Below are 15,308 nucleotides of genomic sequence, written 5' to 3' on the forward strand. Positions count from 1 at the left end.
ATTCAGTCTTATGAACAACTTTGCCGAAGACCTTCAAGTATCCTTCTAAATGGCCCAGAATGCGAGATATTCCACAACAACTCTCTAAATATAATGCTATTCTACGCATGTCCGATGTCCTGTGTCACGATGGTCAATGTTTTCGGTGGCCAATGTTCCGGGTCGGAACCACTGATGAAATTATCTTTCAAATAAAACATTGGTCATATCATTTGGTAAAAAAATCATCATTCTTTAAGAGTTAGATTTTCTGGGTCATAATGGCCATAATGCATTATTAGTCTTTTCAATGTCCGAAGAAGGTTTAAGTATTCGTTCTATGTTACAAGTCTATATATATAAAAATGAGTTTGAAGTCCCTTTGAGGCAACAAAACTCACGAACGGCTGAACCGAACGGGATGACTCTGGCATGGTTTGATTCGTATTCATGGTGGCTGTGTTTATATGTAATAAAAGTTAGAAAAATGAACTAAAAATGTAAGAATATAGACAAAATGCTGATTTTTTATGACCTAGGAAGGAAATCAGCACGATCGAATTGAAACCAATCTAGAGTGCGGTGCTATTTTGAGCTAAACAGTTGTCAAACCACCACAAGACGGCCGGCAAGACAAAGTTTGCCGGGACAGCTAGTTATCAATAAAATTATTCCAACTTCATTCTTGAATGAAGACTATAATCTGAATGAAACTAATTTCAAGATACCTAATTGTAATACATCGTACAAATACCACAAGTCCGTTCAATGTGTTACTCAAACCGAAAACCCGAATTGATCATTTTTTTGTGTTAATTGGATTTACCTTGCATGTTTCTATGTTTTTATCTATTTTAGATTGACAAAACAATATCGAAATTCAAATATCTGATATCTGAAATATCTGATAAACTAAAAAAAAACTAGACGACATCGCCATACCTTTTCAAGACGGCACAACGGCACTCGTGTAAACAAGCCCGGACCAAAAGGACACCCAAAGCATTTCAACAGGTTCACTCACACGCGTCGTCACATCTTGTTCCACACGTGAATACGTTTTCTGTCAATTCTTATTAAATCGTCTGACAGATTTGATGATTGTGTCTCATGATGGATCAGACACAATCATCAAACCTGTTTATTTTTACGAATTCAACGACATAGCCAGGCAACAGCTGAAGGAGAGATGTCGCATTGGGATGATAAATCATGCATTGGGAAAAAAACGAGACGACAGTTATCGGCGATGGAGGTGGTGGAAAAGTTTGACGCCGTATACTTTCGGATTAAAGTAAGTCGACAGCGGATAAAGAATGTCAATTTTCTGTCATGTGTTATCTAAGAATAAGTAATACCTTGATCTATTTATGACGAACCAAGTATTTTCAAAAGTTTTTGTGATCGTTTAGATGCTTGCTATCAGACTAGATAGAGACAGAAAATAAGTACCATTACTATATGCAGTCTGACTTTTTGTTTTTATTACCAGTCGCTTACCATGTGAGAAGCATATATTATTTAATATGGCAGTTTAGCAAACAATATTTTATTTATGGGTAAAGAAGTATTTTCATCTACCTTCCAGCTTCTTTATTCTATTTTCTTTGTTCATAATTTATTTTCTGTGTTTCATATTCTATCCTCTTTCTATTATTTTCTATTTCAGTCGTTATTTTCGATGTTGTTACCTTTATTTTCTGTTTTCTTTTCAATACTCAATTTTCAGCCTGTCGCAAAAATTGATTTTTTTAGTTGAAGACCTCCCAACAGGCGCACCCCTTGAATATCAAGTGTTGAAAAGTGATTTTAATTTAATGCGAGTAGTAATTGAGCGATAAAAATACAGGGCGCAACTCATTAACGCAAACCCTTCAAGCGCGGCCCAAAATGACCGAGTCAGTGAATGGTGCGTTAAATACAATCAATTTAAATATGGTGTGTGGGATTATGCGTTTATACATACACCGCAGGCAACCCCGCAAGGCTTTCATCAGCGTAGCTGGTTCGTCAACTGCCGCGCCGGATTAAATTAACTCTCCGCCACGTTCACTTGACTTGCCTGCAGTTTACCAACGGAACATGGTCAACCTGTTTGGCCGTCGTCGCCGTCCGGCAATTTGTGAGTCGATTTCTCATATCGCCAATCAATTGACCGAGCACGAAATCGTTCGGACATCGCCGTCGTTCCACAGTTCCAAATCGGTCAACAAGATTGGAGCAACTGGGCGTTTAAATACCATCTCCAGTTGTGGTAAATCATTAGAAATTGTTCGAGAGACCCTCGTGCATTGAGACATCAATGAAAAATGAACATGAACTGCCGCCAACATGCAGACAGCTGCTACTTGGGTTCCGTTTCACCGCTTTTATCTGCAATTGGACACAAACTCAACAACTGACAAACAGCTAAGGAAAGGCCAACAGACCAGTAGGCGATCCGAATTGAAGTACATGATCGTACCATAATTGGCACCCCGAGGAGCGTTGTTGGGTGGTTGCTTTTGATACGTTTACATTACACGTCCAGACTATTGGCAACAGCAGTGATGAAAATGGTGAATGATCAATAGCTCTGTTTTGTGAAAACTGAAATGTTGAAATGAAACTCACTTTTCTTCGTTTCTTCCTCCTCCTCCTCCTTGGGATGCTTCCGTTGCGTATTCTTCATAATAGCCCCTTATTTTTTGAGTTTTGAGTTAGTTCCGGTGCGTTTTGGTCATGTCTTTGGGTACGAAAGTGACCACATTAACTTCGTACTACCCCATAAGAACCTTAGAATAGTGGAACGAAGCTGATCGTAGGGCCTCCGTGTTGCTTTAGCAGAGAAAGCGGACGCTTCTTAAGACGCTCCTTGAGGTATTTCCCTACTTTTACAGTTTGTCGCGAATGGCGCACTCCTTTTGTAACTCGAGCAAATTGACAAATTATGCATTTCTTCGCAAACTTTGAAAGTTTCTGCTTCCTTACTCTGGAATACCAAAACTGTGTTGGGCGGTGAATGCAGTATCCCCGGAAGCTCTATGAAGTACGCCTTAGCGTAAGTCTCATTATCATTTCATTCATTCAACATTTGTTTTATTAAGTATTACATCGTTACCACAATAAAACTAAATCAACGATTCCTTGCCACAACACTCATCGGTTCGTGGCTGCAGTTCTATATTTTCGGCCAGATTGTTCTGCGCTTGGTACACCCATTTTGCACGCTGCCCTCCAAGTCTTCTTGTACCATCCGGATCTGTTGCGAACAGCAGCACTGCAGGGTTGTTGTAGGGCATTCTCACAAAATGTCCTGTCTATCGTATCCTTCTAGCTTTTGCAACCTACCGGATGCTAGGTTCGACGAAGAGTGCAGCAAGCTCGTGGTTCAATCTTCGCCATCACACACTGTTCTCCTGCACACCGCCAAAGATGTTCCTTAACACCCGATGCTCGAACACTTCGAGTGCTTGCATGCCCTCCTCAAACTAAGTCCAGGTTTCGCGCCTGTAGAGAACCGCTGGTCTTATCAGCGCCAGCGGTCTTTAAAAGGTGGTGTGACGGTGAATCATTTTCGACCGCAGGTTCATGTGGAGCCCATAGTAGACCCGAATTCCATGCGCCTTCGTATTTCACGGCTAACGTTGTTGTCTGCCTTTAATAAGGATCCGAGATAGACGAAATCTTCCGGGTGTACAGTTTTGTCACCGTTCCAAATGTTCTAGCAATAATGTCCATGTCATGCGCTAAACAAAGTGGCCGGATTTCGTGAAAATCGTGCCCCGGCTGTTAATTCCGGCTCGTCTCATAACACCTTCCAGTGTGATATTGAACAGCAGGCACGAGTATCAATCACCTTATCACAGTGTCCGGCGAGATTCGAACGAACTACTAGACAAAACCCTTACGTAGTTTTTATACCGTCCATCGTTGCTTTCATAAATCTAGTAAGCTTCCTGGAGAAGACGTTGTTTCATCATCATGATAAAACAGCGAGGCTCCATCAGTATATGGGTAAAAATCCCCGAGCGCGTTGCTTTCCCACCGTATTTTACCGTGCGTCACGATTTGGAGCCTTCTGTACTTCGTACGTATGCAGCTTTTTCCGATCGTTGTCTCTCTAAACGAAAAACAGATTTAAATTTTTGGCAACATCCCTGATCGAAGCATTGAGTTCCACTTAAACGCTTCTACTACACGGCACGCTTGTAGTCCTGATCACCAAAAGAACATGTATTCTGACCGTATTTCTCCATCCGGTCGATTCTCAGAGGTTCGTAGTAACGTCCAATCACCCGACTCACATTACATTGATTGATTTAGTTTAGCTTTATTATAGAGACTTTCAGCCCTTGGCTGGTTCGTCTCTGGGATTACATGCTATTCATGGAGAGTTCTCTTTTTTAGGGTTGTTTTTGAATGTTTTGTAAACAAATTTTGAACACAACAGATTTAACTGCATAAAATTACAAGAGCATTTCAAACTTTTAGGCGTTTATAGGTATATTGAGATTTAGTATCAACTCAGAAAATTGATTTCATTTCGTAAAAACAAACTTCGTTAAGAGGATCAAGGCTAGATTTGGAATCTACTATGATGGATGTACCGAGATCAAGAAACCATTCATTGAAAAAATAGTTGACACAAAGACAAAACAAAACAATAACCAAAAAGTTTAATATAGACTCGGTTTTAATGAAAATACGTTTAAGATGGACTTTCATATGTATAGTTTTGATCTACGTTTGCCTTTTTCTTAACTGATTGAAGGAATCATTGTTATAAGATAAACTATACAACGCCTGTCGCACTATCAAAATTACCCGCATTATCAAAGTTCCCCCGTTTTACGGTACTTAACAGTCCTTAATAGGTTATTACGTAATTAGATACGTAAAGCATGTTAGCTTTCCTTACAGAAAGTGTAGTCTCGGCAGGAGCAAACCAAGTATTTAACTATCCGCAAGACAAATAACATGTATTTTAAAAAACTGTCACTATTAACAAGGACTTCGTACTATGAATCCTTGTTACTAAAACACATTGCCCTAGTTTAACAAGCTGGATGTCACCGGAGTTTAGTTTTAATTGATCTGATCCCGTAACGCAACACAAAAATGGGATCTACCTAAATTACGGACTCCATTGAAGATCGATCTTTTAATTCCTCTAAGTCATTCATTCCTCTACACCAGTGTTTCTCAAACTATAAGTCGCGACCCACGGTGTGTCACGTGCTGAATTTCGGTGGGTCGTGATGGTTTGACCAGTACTGATACAGACGTCTTCCTTAACTTATGGCAATATTTATTGTTAGTCCCTTTTGGAATCTAGACAAAAAAAGCTAAAAATCAAATTAAAAAGCAAAATACTCTCTTGTAGAATCGGCAGATATATTTCTAGAAATCAGGTTTCTCCTTAATTCTATTTGAACTTTGACATTACGAGTCTTATTTTGGAATATATTGTAACTAATGTTTGTGATCTGAAATGGGTTCTGAAATTTCAGAAGGGTTAAGATTCTGGTAAAATTTGAAATTTTGTCTTTTGTTCTGCAAAAGATAAGTTCATTTTCACAGGAAAGCATCGTTGGTGATTTCTACAAACTGATCTGCGCATTTTACCAATTACAATAAGGTGATAAAGCTTAACTTCGATGCTGAGTTTCGGTGAACCTTTATCAAATTTAGAACAACTACAAAAGTGACTTCAATAAAATACAGGTAAAATAGGTGTGTATCAAGGAGTGGATCACATTTTTTAAGAGCTTATCTAAACATCCATGAGTACTAGAATTTCAAAAATTGCACTGATGTTAATGCGCCTGCATACGGAAGGAAATTCTTAATTTTGATTTTAATGATCGATGGTTCATTCGACGTGGCATCTGTTTTCATTGTTTCCTATTGAAAATGGTTGAAGGGGCTAGATATGAAAATGCAACAAACCCATACATGCGACACATCAAACAGCGGCATTTTCAAAAACCTGATGAACGGTAAGCAGGAAAATAGTCTCAAATCATATCAGAACCGGTAGTGATCCGGATCCTGTCCCAATGTCCCGCCGGAAGTGGCCAAACATAAAAGTGAATCAAACTCGTGCATGCGACACGTCAAACCGTGGCATTTTCGATAACCTAATGAAGGTTTCGTGAGAACATAGTCTCATACCATTTTTGAGACAGCCGGTAGTGTCCCGAAACTGATTCCGGGTGTCCCACTGGAAGTGGTCAAATGTAAAAGTGAACCAAACGCATACATGTGATACATTCAATCGTGGCTTTTTAGATAAGGGGCTGTTTATAAACCACGTAGACCAAATTCTGGCCATCTCAGAACCCCCCCCCCCCTCTCCCTTCGTAGACTTTCGTCCATACAAAAATTTTAAAATTTGTATGGAGCGTAGACTTTGGTCAGACGCACCCCCCCCCCCCCCCCTCCCCCCAAAAAGTCTACGTGGTATATGAATGGTCCCTAAACTGATAAACAGTTAGCAATGAAATACAGTAATGTTCCGATTTTATCACGCCTTCCGCTGTTACATTTGAGAGCAAGTGTTACCCCTCTTCCCTAGTAACACACATGTTATATAAAAGTAACGACAGCGCAAGTTTTGGTTGTATATAAGTTTATTTTACGTTATTTCAACACAATGTTAGAATTACGTAAAATAAACTTCTATACAACCAAAACTTGCGCTGTCCTAACTTTTATATAACATGTGTGTTACTTGGGTTCTTCAAGATGAATGCTGAAGGTGAGTACTGCAACGTTAAAAATATTGAAAATGTGTGTGGCCGGATTCTAGCCGGTGTGACGACGAAAGATATGAGGTAAAACGACGGCGAAACTAAAGTAAGTTGTACTGATGCAAACCGAGAGAGGTATTCAGACAAGTCAAGAAAGCGTTCTGCTCCGTACGGTTGCTTGAACATAACTGATTTATTGTGGAGTTCGGTGTGTGGTTTAACAGAATATTCAATTTCTGTAACATTAATTAACGTAAGTGTGGTAGTGACGGTGTTATGTGAGCAAAGTTTTTTAATATAAATTTTAGTGTATAATTCGATTGGTGTTTTTTATTGCAGTAGGATCCAGGCTGCAACAATGTGTATAGATTTTGTAAAATATTTAAAACCATTTTTGGAAAGGGGAGTGATAAAATCGGAACAATACTGTAGACTCATACCATATTTGGCACAACTGGTCATGCTCTGGAACCAGTTCCGGATGTCCCGCCGGGAAGTTTTGACACACCACTGTCACGTCGGTTCGTCGGTGGTAATAGTTCAGTACATTGTACAATAATGGATCATTGTAATTAACTTTTCTGGCTGTATTTGGGCCACCGACACCGTATATGGATTTGAACATTCTGATAGCAGGCTGGTATTGCTATCTGTCTATTTCAAAGCAGCCATTTTTACTGCCCATATTCGCATAGTCGACGTAACCACCATTGAAAATGTCAGCATTCACAAGCTAATGTCTATCGCATGTGCTTAATTGTGGCCAGTTTTATTCAATAGCGCACAAGATCTAACCACTAGTCAACGTGGAAAAAATCTCAAACTTTGCATTATTCAATATTAAAATTTCAAAAGTTTGTTTAAAACTACAGTGGCGCTTATGTCAACTATGCGAATATGGGCAGTTTAGTTATATTAATTGTATAAAACTTCGTGTTATAGAATCAAAATAGGGTGACAATGGGTATTATCGGCAGGTTTGTTCTCTTCGTCATGGGGGTTTTTTGTCAGCCAAATTGTCTGAAACTTGGCCATATAATTCAGCTAAGTTGGGAAGGATTTAAGTCCAACTCTGAGTTCAATAGGTTTCAAAAAACCCCCGAAGACGAAGAGAACAAAACGGCCGAGAATAGGTAATTTCCCCTATAACCAAAACTGTAAAAAAATCGGCTGGACAAGAGCAATTTTCTGGGTACTAATTGAAATTATAAATCCCGGGACAAGAAAATGGGCCAGGAAATGGACACTCTAGCGGGAAGGAAATTTGCTGATGGACAAAACAATGGTAGCAGTCAGGTGGAAGAAACACTTCGATAATTTGTTGAATGGTAAACATGAGGAGTGCACGCAAGAACGGGACTAAAGAGGGGTAGAATGCCTCCTACTTCCACCATGTTGTGAAATGCAAACGCTTCAACCAATAATGAAGCAAATAATGCGAAGCGAGTAAAATACGACAGACTTTAGTGGGCTGGACACGTAGTGCGAATGTTGGAAATAAGACTAGCGAAAACAATAAGCAGCAGGATGGCAGAGGTCGGTGACTACGTGCTGGCTGCTCGCCGTGGAAGAAGACCTTGGTACCCTACACGTTCGGGGAAACTAGAGAAACATCGCACAATACCGACAAAGATTGTTCTACTATACCTTCGGTGCTAGAATAAAGTTACTTTATTGTCAACAAGAAATAAAGGTAAGGTAAACAACACCGAATAACAAACTACTGTAAGAGTTTTAAGTAGTAGCTAAAATTATTTTCAACTTAAGCTTAAGCGTCCAGGGTAAGGTCAGTTCGAGTTTCAGCATTCACCGATTCAGTGATTGACGTAGACTCATTTTCAATAGTAGTGTATGAGAATTTCGATAGAAACGCTGTAGCTATCGATGCACAATGGCCGACTTTGGCACCTACTCACGATCTCGAGTGCACAAATCTTTTCGTAAACAAAACCAGCGCACTTGATCTTCTTATTTGAAGCTTATTACAAGTGAGCAAGAACAGAATAATAAAATGCACAGTTATATGATTCTTACTTCTTGAGATTTGTGCGTCTGAAGTTCTGATGCACTGTTCAAGCGGGATTTCAAGACGTTTGTCCTTAAATGGAAGTTTTCGCTCTGAACTATTCTACCCTAAGTAGGTATTCTGATTTTCTCCAAAGTGTAAACGTAGAAATAGTGGAATGCCCTCATAATGAAAGTAATGTGTTTCATCACCATTAAACTAGCAATACGCCCAACGAACATTAACGTTTATAATACATCTGCACTGACTGCAAAGATCACCTCATAAAAATAAGTCCAGCAATTATCAATACCTTTCAAGTTCAAGGTTAAGGTTTAAGGTTCACGTTCAGGTTGAACTTCAAGTATCGCGATCTATTACCATAGCATGATGAAGGGTGTTCGAGCATAAGCCGTGTTTGAATTACCTCCAAGGTTGGGGAGGGAATGGTAAGAGAGAAAAGCAACTATCATCGGCCGGTTTTTCTTGAAGCAATGATCGTTTTCCGACCGCACACATTCGCACCATGCAGAAGGCTAAAGCTAAAGACGGCGCGGCAGTTCAACACGGTCGTAAGATTTATGGCGCGTTGCATGGATTCGCCTGCTCATAAAGCGGTATGTTTCCTACGTTTTCCAATTGCCGCGGGTTCCTAGCAGTTCGTTTATATCGACACCAACATTTTAAAAGGGCGTAACTGCTTTTGGAATCATCACCTTCTTTTAAAGCTGTGGATCATGTGTTATGATTTCCATGTTTTTCACAACAGGTACCAGATGGGAAAAACTCTCCTCTTTCCGACAACCACAGTGGTTTGAGTGTAAGGGAGGCAGTACGACCTACAGCTTTGAAAGAAGGTATTACTTCCAAATGCAGTTACGCCCTTTTGAAATGTAGGTGCCGATATGCTGCGGAGGGTGTCTCATAGGTAATTCCATTTATGATTTTCCCATCATAAATCTTTTGTGCGGCAAATATAAACGTACCACCAGTCCCGCAAGTAATAACAATGCTAAAATAACATACACAAATCTCTATACGAAGGGGATTGGTTACAGCAGTGCATCCGAAATTGCTATGTTTTACACTGATCCCCAATTCGCTATATTCAACCATAATCGTTTACTTATTAAGCATGTTCTTAAGTCTCTAGAAACGGTGATTTGTACTACGAACCACATCCCGTCAAGTCGTTTATGTGTTTAAGCCATAAATCACCAGAATGCCGTCCAACTGCAACCACTTTGAGGTTGTCGGAGAAAACGTTAAGCTGATTTTTCTTCGAGGGAAAATCCTAGCAGTATTGCGTAGTGTGAGAGCCTTCGTTATAGCATTGGTTGCTTCAGGGATAATGCTGAATTATCTTCTCTCACATATCACGACTTGAGACTAAATACCATGATATATGTTTCTTTTTGCTATCCATTTAGGAAATCGCGCCACTTGGGCGGTGGCTTCTATATTCGTCTGTTTTTCGCTATAACTCAGTCAAATTTGAACCAATTGACACAACTTTTGAAATGTGGTGAGATAGGTATAGTATCTACCCGTGAACAACATTTCAAGTCAATTGGCTCAAAATTGACTGAGTTATAGTGGAAAACAGACGAATATAGAAGCCACCGCCCAAGTGGCGCGATACCCTACGAGAAATCAACATAAAATTATAGGTTCAGCGAATATTACATGATTGTACAACGTACAAGAACAGACAAGGTTAACTTGTTTTATCATTTATCATAATTTGTGACTTTTCTAAATGTAAATCAAAAATTGCAACTCCTATCTTTTTAAATGAAGAAGCCACTGAGCATTACTACATATATTTAAAGCTTCTAGGTTTATTAATGATCAAAAACCACATATTGACAAAAGTTTCAGTCACCTTTTCTTAATTTACCTATTCACATTTTATTAATTCTAAATTTAATGTTCAACAAACACATGTAAAAAAATCAAAAGATATGATAAAATTATGACTTCCAAATACACAGAAAACAAGACATATTCTGGAAAATAAAATTACTTCAGAGCATCCTTTTAACTGAGTGGTTCGAGTATTAAATAATTGGATGACATAATAATCAGAGTTAAAAATGACAACTTACCTCCAACAATTTTGTGCAAAAAAATTGCGTAAACATTTGTTTTAATTTAAACCATTGATAAAGCTAAACTGATTACAGAACTACACATTTTAAACGTAAACATTTCCTTTCGTTTGCTTCATACAACAAATCAGCATCAGTATTCCTCCTTTCAATTTTATGCCGCCAATCTGCTATTATCCAATTTGATGCAATTCCAACTGCAAGACTGATAACCACGTAAATATATACCACAGCAGTAGTGGTTCACGCTGCCAACATCCATCCAACTCACTCACGGCGTGACCTCTCACGCAGTTGCAATTGATCGTGCCCAGGCGAATGGTGAGAAAAAACGATGCACTCGGTCTTCCCGCCACTGCTCCAACGATTTGATTTAAATTCTTCTTATTACATTGCCTTTTATCATTTTGGAAACTTTTTTTTTATTTAAGCACTTTTATTTCCTTTTGATACACTTGTTTTGTTTGATTCATTTTTCTCACCTTCGCTCACGCATCAATTCTTTGCTTCGCTTCTGTACACATTTCACATTTTTACTTCACAAATCTTCATATCTTTGCTTAATTATTTCACGTACGTAAAACAACATTTTCCCATACAAAACACCCTATAGAGATGAGGCTTTCGATAAACACATATTGCATACCACAAAACAAACAGCATAACTCACAGCATCGTCGCCGTATGAATAGAACGCGTATTCTGGAACCAAGATACAAAAGAAACTCCCTTCCCGGAAAGCCAACCGTCCGCATCGATCCACGTCTCGGGACTATCTGAAGCACACGGCTCAAGACAGATCGCTCGGAAAATGCTTCGGCGCATGTTGTTGTCTACGAAGTAAACATCGGCAGCTCAATTCGAGCAGACACTCACTCTCTTATGGAGAGATGGAGGGTCTCTTGATGGTTCTTCCCATGCTTCGGCTTTCCTCCTTTATTACGCGCTATGTCGTGCACACATCGTGCACTAGCACGAGCAAGAAAAATCCTTCGTCTTTTCAGTTACCTTGATTGAGAATCAGTAGATCAGCACATACCTATATTAGTATGGTTAAATTTACGAGCCGAAGCTATTCAATTCGTTTGAACCTTTGACTTTGGGGCCGGATGGATCAGCACCAGTGATGTTACGGCATAGCACAGTTTAATATTGTGGTTTTCTGGATAAAAATAAACGAGTTTCCATAAAAAAATCAAATGACGGTTGAGATATTGATAAAATTTAAATAACGAAAAAGCAATCGTTAACTTGAAAAAAGACGCGATACGGATCGAAACGTCGGAATAATAGGACATAAGAGTGTTTTTGATCTCACAATCTGACTGAAAAACAAGAGAAAGCCCAACAATACATGACTATTACATACGTAATCAACTATTACTCACAGAAATGCCACCTTAGGCCGAAGGGATAAACACTTTCTGGAGCGATGCTGGTGTGGTGGTTAAAGTACGTTACTATCACGCCGAGGACTTGAAATCGAATCCGTCCGACAACCGCTGCTGCAAAGTGGAGGCTTGTAACCACCGAAACCCTACCTGTTCTTCTCGTGGGATCGTTTCCGAAAGTAGCGACCAAGCCGGTCACCGTCATCATGGAGGTTATTCGTCACCAGAAGCCAGTATCGCCGCCGTCTTCGGCCCACCACGTGCCAGGTGGCCACAGCGACTATTTGCCGCTAGAATCAAGCGCCATGCTCTTCTCCAGCCCGCCACATGTCTGCACGAATGGCTGTTGATTTTTTCAAGGATTTCTTAAAAAAAAAACAATTGTCTTCACGGAATTCTTTAGAAATTCCTGCAAAAGCCCCTTGGGAAATCTCTCCAGTATTCTTTAAGCAATTTCATCAAATATTTCTGTAAAAAATCTGAAAGATTCTCAGGAGGTTTTTTTTTCTGAAGGAAATGTAAGAGAAATTCCAGAAAGAAATCTCCTAGAGATTTCTTCAATTACTCCTCACAAAATTTCCTTGGGATTCCTGGAGGAACCCTGGGCCTTGGAAGAATTTTCAAAAAAAAAAAATTAAAAAAATTAGATGAATTTATGAAAAAAAAATCTATGGAAATGTTTCTAAAGAAATCCCTGGCTGACACTCCAAAGAATCCCAGGACAACTTTTGAAGGAATTCTATATTAAGATGCTGAAGAAAGGAGAACCCTTCGTGGAATTTCTATAAGAATTAATAATAAATATTTTTCACATTTTGCTGATGTGAAGAATATTATACGGCTTAAATTGGTTGGATTTTTGCACTTGGGTCAGCGATATCGCTGGAAATGCAATTTACTCATTTTTTGAACTGTTCCAGTTAAGCTCAGTTTTGTGTGAATCTTACTCATTTTGGATTAACTTTTTCATAGCGTGTACAATTCCCGGAGCAATTCGTAAACGAATTTTAAACAAATCCTTGGAAGAATGTCTGGAGATTCATAGAAAAATCTCATGAGGAATTCTCAAAGAAATTTCTGTAGAAGTTTTTGAAAAAAAAAATCAGAATTTCTTGACGAATCCTAGTAAAAATTCCAAAAGGTATACTTTATTTAAATCCTGGAGGATTTTTTCTGTAAATACATAAAGGAATACGTGGAGGAATTTCTGAAGGAGCCTCTGTATGGATTTTGGCAGGAATTTCTTGAGAAATACCTGGTGAAATCACTGAAACGCATGAATGAACTTCTGTGAGAATTTCTGGAGACTTTCCTGCGGTAATTTTCAATAGAATCCTTAGAGAAATTCTTGAAGAAATCTCTGGAGGAGTACGCAAAAAAAAAATATCTGTACGCATTACTGAAGGAATCCCTGGAAGATGTATTGAAGAAACCGCTGGAGGAGCTTCTAGAAGAAATACTGGAAATCTCTATATATACATATCTGAAGACATCACTGGAGAAATTTTTGATGGAAACACTGGAGAGTTTTCCATAAGAAAAAAAATCCCTTGAGGAAATTTATTGTAGAATCGCTGACAGAATTTATGAGGAATTCCAAAAAGATTTCTTGGATTACTTTAGATAGGAATTCCTGGAGTAATTTCTAAAGGGTGAACGTCCGTAAGCTAATTTATCCTCCAACTAAATGTGTGCTATTGTAGTTGAAAATGGACAATTTGTGAGTGACGTAGGGTAGCGCTCCCAGAAATCGCCCAGTTTATGCGTGAATTTGTCTTCCACAGCTTAAAAATCATACTGCTAGGACATGTCAACTACATTTTCTTCCAACAATATGTAAAAACACATGTATTCTATATATTACGGGACAAAAATTTACAAATAATGTTGTGAAATCTTTTGGTTCCATAAAATTTACCCGAAAACCATTTACCCGAAACACATTTACCCGAATGCGACATTTACCCGAATGCGACATTTACCCGAATGCGACACTTACTCGAAAAATGCAAAAAAATAGTCCCCATATGATTTGTCAATAATAAATGTGTTAGGGTAATTGATCCGATCATGGAGGAGTTAAGCACTGGGTTCATGCTTAAACCACAATTGTACCGCCCCAAGCAAACTTTTTACATGGATTGAATTGAAAATAATAAAATCTATCCTTTATCTATGGGAAAATAACGAAATATTGCCACTTTGAGGTTGTTACGACAATTTTATTCGTTTTTATCTGACAGAACATTGTGTTCCTAATGTTGCGGTATTTGTTCCTAATGTTGCGGTATCCCATTGAAATCATATGGAATACTGCAACATTAGGAACACTACCGCAACAATAGGAACACAGCAGCGAACACGTTTAGGAATATTTTTTATAGGTTTTTGGGCAAATCTTCAGCAAACAAATGGTGCAATCTCATAATTTAGGCACCATACATCTATTAAAATACCTTTTGGTAACATTTCAGTGAAAAAGTGCTCAAACGCCAACATTAGGTACTACCACAACGATGGGAACACCCTATGGCGTATAACACCGGGCCGACTTTCGTTAGACCTAATTATCATCAGGCTAAGTGATCATCAAGCACTCTGGTACATGAGTAACTGGCGGTAATTTGAGGATTTTTTAATGTTTTGTTTTTTTTTAACGTCTCTACATCACATGCCCGATCGCCAACCCGAACCATTCAGGAGGTCGTCCAAAAAGTGTTCACAGTGAACAATTTATTAGAAGTTGATAAAACTTAATCAGTTAGAAATGGATAGTCCTTGGGCAATCTTTAACAACGTTGTGATTCATGAAAAGTTTACTTAGAGGGAGGAATTAGCATAAATTAAAATTCCCTAATAAAAAGAAATAAATAATTAAGGGTTTACAGAAGCGTAAGAAGCATATGCAATGCATTTAAGAAAACTGTGACGAAGGGAGAGGATTCAAACAATTTGCTTGATATTCAGTGTGCATATCCGATGGCCGAAGAGGATGTCTTTGTCTATTCAAATATGGATCCTGAAGAGTTCGGTATGCTTAACTAACCGGCCTTTTTTGAAACTATTGTGTTCTCTTAAAATTTGCTTA

At 38.7% G+C, this 15,308-nt stretch overlaps 1 long non-coding RNA gene across 1 annotated transcript in view; it reads right to left on the reverse strand.

Moving 5' to 3' along the window:
• LOC115264920 (uncharacterized) overlaps window positions 1–11,821 on the reverse strand; it is a 107,504-nt gene extending 95,683 nt beyond the window's left edge. Inside the window, exon 1 of the long non-coding RNA XR_009997617.1 lies at window positions 10,827–11,821. This is a non-coding gene — a long non-coding RNA (uncharacterized LOC115264920). The remainder of the gene's footprint in view (window positions 1–10,826) is intronic.
• Window positions 11,822–15,308: the final 3,487 nt, after the last annotated feature.

Source organism: Aedes albopictus, chromosome 2, assembly GCF_035046485.1.
Source record: "Aedes albopictus strain Foshan chromosome 2, AalbF5, whole genome shotgun sequence".
Lineage (NCBI taxonomy): Eukaryota > Metazoa > Arthropoda > Insecta > Diptera > Culicidae > Aedes > Aedes albopictus.